Source organism: Medicago truncatula, chromosome 1, assembly GCF_003473485.1.
Source record: "Medicago truncatula cultivar Jemalong A17 chromosome 1, MtrunA17r5.0-ANR, whole genome shotgun sequence".
In the NCBI taxonomy this organism is placed as follows: domain Eukaryota; kingdom Viridiplantae; phylum Streptophyta; class Magnoliopsida; order Fabales; family Fabaceae; genus Medicago; species Medicago truncatula.
The window spans coordinates 28,962,079-28,972,611 of record NC_053042.1 but is presented as its reverse complement, the minus strand read 5'-3'; the positions used below and the strand labels follow the sequence as shown (position 1 = coordinate 28,972,611).

General features: G+C 31.8%; 1 pseudogene; it reads left to right on the top strand.

Moving 5' to 3' along the window:
* The first annotated feature begins 206 nt into the window (after nucleotides 1-206).
* LOC112418853 (uncharacterized) lies at nucleotides 207-314 on the top strand (annotated as a pseudogene).
* Nucleotides 315-10,533: the final 10,219 nt, after the last annotated feature.

Below are 10,533 nucleotides of genomic sequence, written 5' to 3'. Positions count from 1 at the left end.
CTATCGATTATATATCAAGTGAGATAAAAAAATCGTCAAGTCCCCATTGTTTTTGCTTGATAAAACGGAGGTCAAGTTATCGGTTTTTGCTTAATAAAACGGAGGTCATGTTATCGGTATAACATAGACATAGACTTAACATGTTCGATAGCATGGAGCCATGCAGCAAGTACAAAGCGAACTATTCTTTCGCCTTTTTAACATGGAGTCATGCAGCGAGTACAAAGCAAACTATTTTTTCACCTTTTATTAAAGGATATCGTGTGCTCATTGTTTTGAGTGGCATTCCTATATTTTTTCACCTTTCAAAAGGCCCCTAAAGTTTTAGTCAAATATTTAGTGCTTGTCAATATTTGTAATTTGACAAATTCTACGGTACACCTAACATATTTGAGTGTACCGGTACACCAACCCTTTAATTTTATAGGTAAATGAGTTATTTTTTGAAGAAAACTATTATTTTTTATCATTTATAATTATAATGATTAAATCTTATTCATCAAAAATGTAAACGAAATAATTTTTTTTAATTTGTATCGCTCATAATAAATAACTTTGATTATTTTATACGATAGTATGTAAAAAAATTACTATGATTCTTATAAACAATTAATGATGCGTTTTTCTTCTGAAATCATATTTTCTAAAATATAAATGCCGACAAATAATTATTTATTTCATAAAATTGATCGTTAGTTTATAGATTTATGAAACAAGAGTACCAGTACACCTCAATTTACGAGTGTACTGTGGAAGTTCCCTTGTAATTTATTATGACTTTCCGTTCTTTATATGCCAACTTTACAACCATACGTCAAAGTTGAGCTTCAATATCCTTAGATATATTCTTTGATAATTTCCAACCCACAAATGTTAGAGTACCTTTGCCAATTGTAGCAATTTGCCAATTGTAGCAATTTGCATTTGTCATAAGTCTTCGGTTGTTCTCTAACTATATAATATACATACTTTTCTCTTTCCGTCTAACTCTATAAATAGATTGGAACTATGGCTTTTCCTTTAAGACTATGAAGTTAAAGTAACATCTGGAGTTTATGATCCAGAGCAATTCTTATATGGGTACAAACCCAAATCAAATTTATTTGGGCACACATACACAAATGTAAAAAAATTAGAAGAGAAAATATTTAATCACAGTATTTAAATCTATTCTCTTTTAATTTTTTTCAATTGTGAGTGTGTGTCAAAATAAAATTAATTTAGGGTTGTGTCCAAGTTAGAATTGCCTATGATCCATGGATTCCATTACATCCTAGAACCAGCCCAAAACCAAAAATACTACAAATACATGTTAACATGATAATACATAGATATAAACAATTTCTTAACCAGCCCAAAACCAAAAATACTATCAAATTACCAACATCCTAGAACTGAAACCCGAAGTGCCACCAAAACTTATGCAGAATCCTGTTAATCACATATATTTGTCAACATTGTTGTTGCCGCATTTTTTGAGTCACGCCGTTGTTTGAACTGTCATATTCATCTGCTATGCAAGATCTCGAAATGCGGCTTATATAGTTTCGATCAAACTTAGGTTCAATCTTTTAAAAGGAAGTTCCACAATATGAGCATACCACTATATCCAAGTATTCAAATCTAATGATTTTGGATTACTGTTAATGGCATGTCAATGTTTTGTCATTACTTGAACTGCAAGAAAACATGTCAAAATCTTGTTAATCTGTGTAAAGTTGATGTGGTTCAAATAAGTGAAACAAGAGAAATCTTGTTAATCTTGTTAATTACAGCTTGATTGGAAAAGCTGTAATTACAATTTCATTTAATGATTTAAAAGACTTTGCTTGTGAATGATGTTGAAAAGTATTTTCCAATAAGCTTATATAACATACCTAACTATAGATTGATTGATTTCTCAAATATTTTATGTTTGTAACTTTGACTAGTGTTTAACTTACTATATTAAGACAATTTTTTGTTATGGATTCCTCAAACAATCCTTTCAAGACCCTTGTTAGCCATGATTCATAGGGATACTTCAATATCCTTTGATGGCTTTGATAGTTTCCTTCCTTCCACAATAGTATGTTGGAGTACCTTTAACAATTGAAGCATCTTGTATTTCTCATTCATCATGCTTTGGTTCCTTCCATATATTTGGGAAACTTACACTACAAGAAGTCTCCAAATTACTAACCAATCCAAAATTGCATTACTGGGGATTCATCCACTTCATTTTTCGGCATTTATGATGGCCATGGAGGTTAAATATGCTTATTTGGAAGGATGTCGTTTAGTACAAAAATTATGTGTTTTTTTTAATCAACAATATGTTCACACAAATTGCATTAGTGGGGATTCATCCACTTCATTTTTTTTAATTATTTTATGAGAAATGCTAGCAACACACACTTTTCACTTTTTAATTAAAATTTACATGGATCCCACCAAATTTATACCGGTCCCATGTAAATTTTAATCAATCAAAGAAAGTATAAAATATGTACTTTTACTTGTAGCAGAGGCCAGAGAGTGAGTACATTTTATCCATGTTCTATTTGTGAATAATATTTTCCCCTACCTATCCTACATATAGAATTGTATTCCACCAAATTTATACCGGTCCCATGTGAATTTTAATCAATCAAAGAAAGTATAAAATATGTACTTTTACTTGTAGTAGAGGCCAGAGAGTGAGTACATTTTATCGATGTTCTATTTGTGAATAATATTTTCCCCTACCTATCCTACATATAGAATTGTATTCCTTGTATAGCTGTTTCTTGACCTTGGTTCCAACTTATTGATTTTACTTTCCATGTAGTTCAATATCCTATTTATCCGGTCTTCTAGATAAAGAAGATAGGTCAGTAAGAATTGCTGCTGGTGAAGCACTGGCTCTAATTTTTTAGATTGGAGTTATCGATAGATTTTTGACTGAGGCCAATAATGCAATTGATGTAACTCAAGAAGAGAGTAAACAACAGGAAAATTACATATTCTTACAAGGATTAAAAGGAAAAGTGATAAATCAATACAAAAATATTTCTGTAGAAGCTGGTGGAAAAGGTTCTGCCAAGAAAGTTCTTAGTAGCTGGAGATCATCAGGAGGGAGATTACGATCGAATTTGCACGAATATTATGATCATTACGAGGGAGATAACGATTATCAAAATTATATATTTTTGTGTTTTTTGCTTCAACTTTTTTCTCTCTTAAAAAACAAATTAAAACAAACTCTCTCGATAAAACATACTAACTTAATCCTTTTTTAAACAAGAAACAAACTTAATCTTAAGTCCAATCATAACAAATTTTCCTATAGTTCAACTGCTAAATAAAGAGTTAAAAACAATTTACAATGTACTATATGGGTCAGCTTTGGGGGCCTCGACGGGAGTCTCTTTTTTGTGGTGCTTTGGTTAGCCGCCGCCGTTTTTCTCTGAGAACAGACGTGAAGCTCTCCTTGTGCCTCTTCCTTTCAGTTCGCTGGCCGTGGTTTGCTTTTTTCAGTTCGCGTTCACTGTTCACGGTGGTTGTGGTCGTGGGATCGCTTTGCTGTTGTCGATGTAGTCTTGTAGCGGCGGAGGTTGCCTTGGTCACCATTGTTTTTATTTTGTTTTCTTTCATTTTCTGTTCTATTTTAGGAATTTGAGGATGGGTGTAGTTTTGTTCCAGATTCCGTAACTTTGTTTGAAAATCTTTTATCTGGTTTACTGGATTTAGGATCTGTTTCTAAAGTTTCTGATGCCCGAAAGGGTTAGGTGCGTAGAAGCTCCGTGTTGACGGTAGTTGTCGTTTGTCGTTCCTTAGGAATTGTATTGTATCTGCTGCGGTGGCTTCGTGCGTCGTCGGTGGACTGTGTTCCGTCGTTTGTTCATCCCTCAATCTGAACAACGTTCGGATTGGTTCGGCCCGAAAGGGCGTTTGTGATTTGTTGTTTAGGGAGTTGTTGGAACTTGAATTGTTTCTCTGTTGGCAGACGATTCATACGCCTATTCAAATGCTCTAAACACTAGCTCTACGTTTTTTTGCAATTCAGTTTCGCGTCCATACGTTGTGTGCTGAATTGTCCGTGGTAGCTGATGTTTTGAGTTTTGCCATTTAACCTTTAGGATTGTTTCTTTGAGATTTACTGGGTCAGGTCCATGCCCCCCCAATCATGTACTTCCTCTTTATTTTAATCTTATTTTCTATTTTGCTTAAAAAAAATTGACCCGTAAAAACACAGTTTTGCCCCATCTTAATATTTTGACACTTCAACATATATTTATCTTTTCGTGTCTTTTGTAACAAAAGATCTTATTTAGCTGAGAGAAAACTTAATTTTCAAAAGATTGATGTGCTTTTGTAACAAAAAATTCCTTTTATATTGATGTCTCTAAACAAACTAAATAATTTTTTTCAAAATGATTTTATTACGATAAACAAACACAACACATATTATGTTTTTTTTTATAGAAATTTTAAAAAAATCTTTAAATTATTGAATTTCAATATTATTTTTATTGTAATTCGTAACAACCCAAAACATGGATACAACATAATAAATCTGATCAAGTGGATCGACCCTAATCAATCCTAAATAAAAAATCATTAATCACAGGCGCAACGCAACACCTGTTTACGGGCATGAAACCAGATTTAAAAAAATGAAAAGTGAACATATATGAAGAACAATTAATGGATCGACCTTCAATACAATATCAAAATTCAAGTGACAACAGCTCCCTGAACAAATCAGCAAGCATAAAAGCTTTTTCGAGCTTGAAGAACCACAATGTAGGCAAACAAAACACATTGAAACCTGCGGATCTCAACATATTTGGAAACAACATAGAATCAAAGAAATCAGGCCACCATGTCATATTATAAAATAATATTTTTTATTGTTGTAGATTATTAATTTTTATATATTTTAGAAATATGACTATAAAAAACATCAAAAAAATGATAAATGAGTCACTAAATAATATAGTTGTACAATTCATACAAGGGACTCATAACAACATCTCTATCAATAATGAAATCTTTATTATTTTTACATATTTTTAGTTTACCACTTCATAATATTTAATAGGAGCTATTTCAATGATTTTATCATGGGCAAATTACTCTTTTAAAAAATCATTGGCAAAAACAAATATTGTCATTGTTTCTCCATTGCCAGAAAAAAAAAAAAAAAAAAACTTCATTTAACTTAATTGTTAAAAGAGAAAACATATTCAAACAAACCAAAATTCTTGTAATTAAATTGTATATTTACAAAATTATTGAAATGGATAAAATGAGGGAAGGTTGATGTGTTTGGAAAATTAGAAGGGGTGCTTGTGTTATTTAAGAAAATCCCAAGAGAAGTCAATGTAATTTGCTCATTTACCATTAACGTTGACTTTATCATTAGTTTTTTCTTATTTTCTCAATTCACATAGCATTGCAATGCGTAGCCCCGCTTTAAATTAACCCGTGCGTAGCGCGGGTCCATGGTTAGCACGGGTTTGTTGGTAGAAATATCTTAAAAAAACAAAGAAAAAATTCAAAGGATAAATTTTGCACATTGAACTGCTTTTTTCTTTAACCATGTCATATGTACATTCCCTGAATACCAACCAACTTTTTAGATGACTAAACAACTACCGAAAGTATGACTAAAATTTTTTAGTTGGCTATCCACATTAAATGCCATTTGAACCGATAGTTAAATTTTAACAATTTCAAAAATTATAACTTTATTTGAAGAAGTCAAAACTTACGACTTTGACCGTTGAATTTTCATAAATTACGTATATATACATAAGTTAATTATAACTTTGACCGTTAATTTTTCATTCAATGATAAGAATTTTCCATATTTCCAATGGGCAGATCCCACAATTCCAACACTTAAAACCACTATAAATATTGTGCCACATTGTTAGTCTCTTTCACAAAGAAAAAAACTCATACCCCCAATTACACCAGACAATAACCATATACCCTCTCTCCCCATATTCAAATAATGTATCCTCACCACCTACAAGAAAAATGGAAAGTTTATGATGTTATCATTAGCACAACCGTCCTCTATTAGGTATTTTGATCTCCCTCTAGAACCAAGGAACAACATTACCACATCTTCTTCAAAAAAAAAAAAAAACATGGGTAGGCCTTTTAGCTCTAAGAATAAACACAAACCACCTGTCATTATAAATGAAAACACTAACACCCTTAAGAAACCTATATTAACATAGATCCATTCTAGTAATGATGTCATTGAAACTCTTAGTGGCTTTGATCGATGTCATCAAAGCTATCATCACAATGCATAATGGTCCTATTAATGTCTCTTCTTATGTTACTTTTCTCCACCCGATGTCTTGTTTCCCTCCTATCCCCCATAAAAGAACTTGTCGATATGATACCTCTCTCATGAACTTATATGAATCCCAATTGTCATCATTTTCTCTTTAAATTCATCATTGACCCATCATATTCATCTTTTTAAATTTGCTTCTCTAGAGATCATAAACAAATACTTGGTGGAATTGTTAGAGGAAAGGTTGAGGCAATTAATAATGTTTCAAAAGAGTGACCTCGATACAAACATTACCAACTTCTCAACCTTTTCGCCAACGATTCCACAAAATACCTAGTTATGATCTCTAGAGAAGCAAATAGAAAAAGAGGAACATGTTGGGTATTTGGAATTCATTTAAGTTCCAAAGAGAGCTGTCATTTTTAACGGTCCTTTTATGGGGAGAGAGTAGGAGAAGATGAGAAGAGTAACACATGAGACATGATCAGAACCATTATGCACTGTGATGATAGCTTGATGACACCGATCTAAGTTAATAAGAGTTTCCATGACATTTTTTCTAGAAGGGGATCTATGTTAAAATAGGTTCCATTAGGGTGTTAGTGTTTTCATTTAAAATGACAGGTTGTTTGGTTTTCTTCTTGGAGCCAAAAGGCCTACCCGTAGTTTTTTTTTTTCTTCAAAAAAACATGTGGTGATTTTATCCCTTGGTTCTAGAGAGAGATCAACATACCTACTAGAGGATAGTTGTGCTAACAATAACACCATCAAATTTCCATTGTTGTTCGTGTTGGTGGTGGTGTGAGAAATCATGTAAGCTCTCTTGGCACAACGGATGAGCTATTCTAGAGTGTGGAAAATCTCATTGATTTAGTTCTCATTCTTTTATTGAACTAGTATAGTGACCCGTGCCAGCACGGGGGAAATAAAAAACTTTTTTGATCATATGTATAGATTTTATATTATGTTATCTTAAAGTTATAATTGTGGTTATAATTTAAATTCGATAAGAAAAAAATATCATCTTAATTTTGTATATATTTTGAAATATCTAAACATTGCATATAACGATAAAAGTATTTGGATTATTATACTTGTACTAATTATTGTAGTATAAGATGCACTCATTGTTAAACTTAGCATATGTAATATTTTTGCAAAAATACGCCGACGTACTGTATAATAATATTTGTTGACAAAATGTATTTTATTAATCATAAAAACTAAAAAATGTGTATTTTTTTTTATATAATAGTTAGTGTCACATGCATACACGTAGTCGGTAAATGAAAACGTTTAATTTTTTACGGGTGTGTATAAATATAGTTTGGGCTACAGAAACGCCGATTGTTATTTGTTTTTAATTTTTACAAAACAAATGGTCTAATGTAAATATTGTACTTTAGGATAACAACGATGTAAAAAAAAAAAAAAAAAGGATCCACGATTTGTTAAACCTGAAAAGTGCATGAATTAATAGTCAATGACAGGAGGATCTGCTTATATAGAAATTGCATGTCTATAATGAACAGTACGCCTTACAAAGAAATTAAAAATAAAACGACTTCCAAGCAATAGGCAACTTTAGATTTCTAAATTATAGCAGCAACAATTCTAAAACATAACAAATAATCATACTTTTTGAAAAACTTCACGATATACAACATTTGTGGTCTCCTTACAAACATTATTATCTTCATCCACAATGAGCACCTTCAGACCTTTTCTTGAAGTTACTCGAGAGACAGCAACATAAAGTTGTCCATGTGTGAACAAAGGCTTAGGAAGATAAACCCCCACTCGAGATAAAGATTGACCCTGACTTTTATATATTGTTGCAAAACAAAGCATCAATGAAAATTGCATGCGCCTGAATTTGAAGGGTAGTCATGGATCACTCGGAATAAGATTCATCATGGGAATGAATACCCTAGTACCAGCCCTTTTTCCTGTAACTACGGTAGGAGCTATTGTGCTCTTCCCTAGGTGTAACTGACAGCCTAGTACTATTACACAGTCCATTTGTCTGATCGATGTTTCTCATCAGCATAATTGGACATCCCACCCTTAGTTTCAACCGGTGATTTGGAATTCCAGAGCTCTTAATACCATTAAGAAATTCCAAATGCGAGATACACCAAACCTAAAAATGTGAAAAACAACACAACCAACCCAGATGCGAGATGAGAAACCTTCCAAATCCATTAAGAGCTCTAGAATTCCAGATCTCTTAATACCATTAATAAACTCGCATTTGAGTTTATTATTATTATTATTATTATTATTCTCCCTTCTAGGGGTTTCTTGACACATTTCTCCTCTTTCAACTGATTCAATATACCAATTTTTTTATATGACCTTTGATTGTTTTGTGAAACTGAGATTTGGTCGGTTAAACATGCTTCATAATCCGTTAAGGGTTTAATGTGAATCATCATTGTCTCTGCAGCCCATGCCACCATCTTTAATGGCTTTGTTTTCTAGGATTGTAAGCTTCACCATTTGGACGATTTAGATTGCGTTGGTGCGATTTTGTTATTCAATTCATTGTTTCAACTGTTGGTTTCCCTTCTTTGTATTGGCTTCAGACTCTTTGGCTCGTAAGGGCGCTGACTTAGCGTTATGGATGTTTTTTTGTGTTTCAGTCTGTTTGATGGTCGTTGATTCTTGTTAATGTCATTTTCGTTAGAGTGGGTTGTTGGTTAGTGCATGCTACAATGTTTCATTCAACATGTTTTAGAGTTGGGTTTTGGTTTTTTGTGGTCGTCTTTAATTTTGTGATCCCAAACGTTCATACACCACTTTTTTTTTTTGGAATATAGTTTCATCCATGTACGTGGGTTTGTTGGATTGTGCTCGTGATTAATGCTCATTTCTTCATATCCTGTTTTTACCCGTTAGCAATGTATGTTTATTACCCATTTGTGTTTGTTTTACTTTTATGTATTTTAGCACTGTTTCTATTAGCATCTATGGTGTGTAGATTTATTGGGTCAGGTTTTGGTCCCCCAGTCATTGTACTTCCTTTTTATTTTAATCTACTATATCCTTCGCTTGAAAAAGTTACACAAAAAAATACATCTTACATACAATTAACATATATTTAAGTTATTTGACATATAGGTCACCATATATTTAAAGTAAATTTAGTATAAATTATAAAGCAGTAATAATAATGTACCATATAAAAATGCCATTTGATTTAATAAAGTATAGTTTAGGGACCTTGCAGTCGATTCTAATTTAGAGATCAAGTTGGTGAGAGAGTGATAGTTTATGACTAATTTTACTCTTTATATATTTATATATATATATATATATATATATATATATATATATTCCTCAAAAATTGGTCATAGATGACTCGCTGAAAACCAAAATTGTGACGCTGTTTAAGCGATTGGTTATAAGATATTTCTCAACATCGGTATAATATCTTAAAGCTAATGTTTGTAATTTATCATTTGATTTGCATGTTTGGCGAGTAAATCTCTTAGTTTGTCTGGGATAACTCACTTAGTTTTTTTTTGTTAGATGGGTTGGCTTTGTGATATATCTGTATGACTTTTTATTTGTTACGACTTCATGCAGACTATGTTTTTAGATAGTAACCATATATGTTAATTTCATTTTGGATTCTTTCTTCAAAAGGGAAAAATATATTAGTATAATAGTAGTGATTAGATTTTACATAAAAAGACAAAAGGGAGTTGACTTTGTATAATTATTTTCAACTAATCGATGAAAAATTTGAGTTTTTTTTTTTGTTTGAAAGAAGAAAATGTTTTTTTTTGTTTGTATAAAAAATGAATATAATTTGGTTGCTTTTTGTGGAATGAATGCTAAGTGGTGAATGAGATTTAACAATCAAGGTAAGAAAATACACGTTCATACAATAGAAGCTCGTAATAATTAATATTGAAGATAACATGTCATGATGAGATTAAATAAAGATAATGTGAAATCCTTAACACTTACATTGTGTATTTAATGTTTTGGAAAAAAAAAAATTATGGAGCAAGGGTGAAGTGTCATGTCACCAAGCTCTTTTTTTTACCGAACTTTGGTGTGTTGGAAAATTGAGAGGAAATACATGAAATGTTTTACTTGTTAGAAAAGTTATTTATCCACTATCAACAATTTCTCCACTTTTTCTTTTGCTATTGTTCCAAGTATAGTGGTAGAATATTAAACTACCAACAATTGCAATCCATCAATGTTGTTACCTCCACATTGAAATTGTAATTAATGGT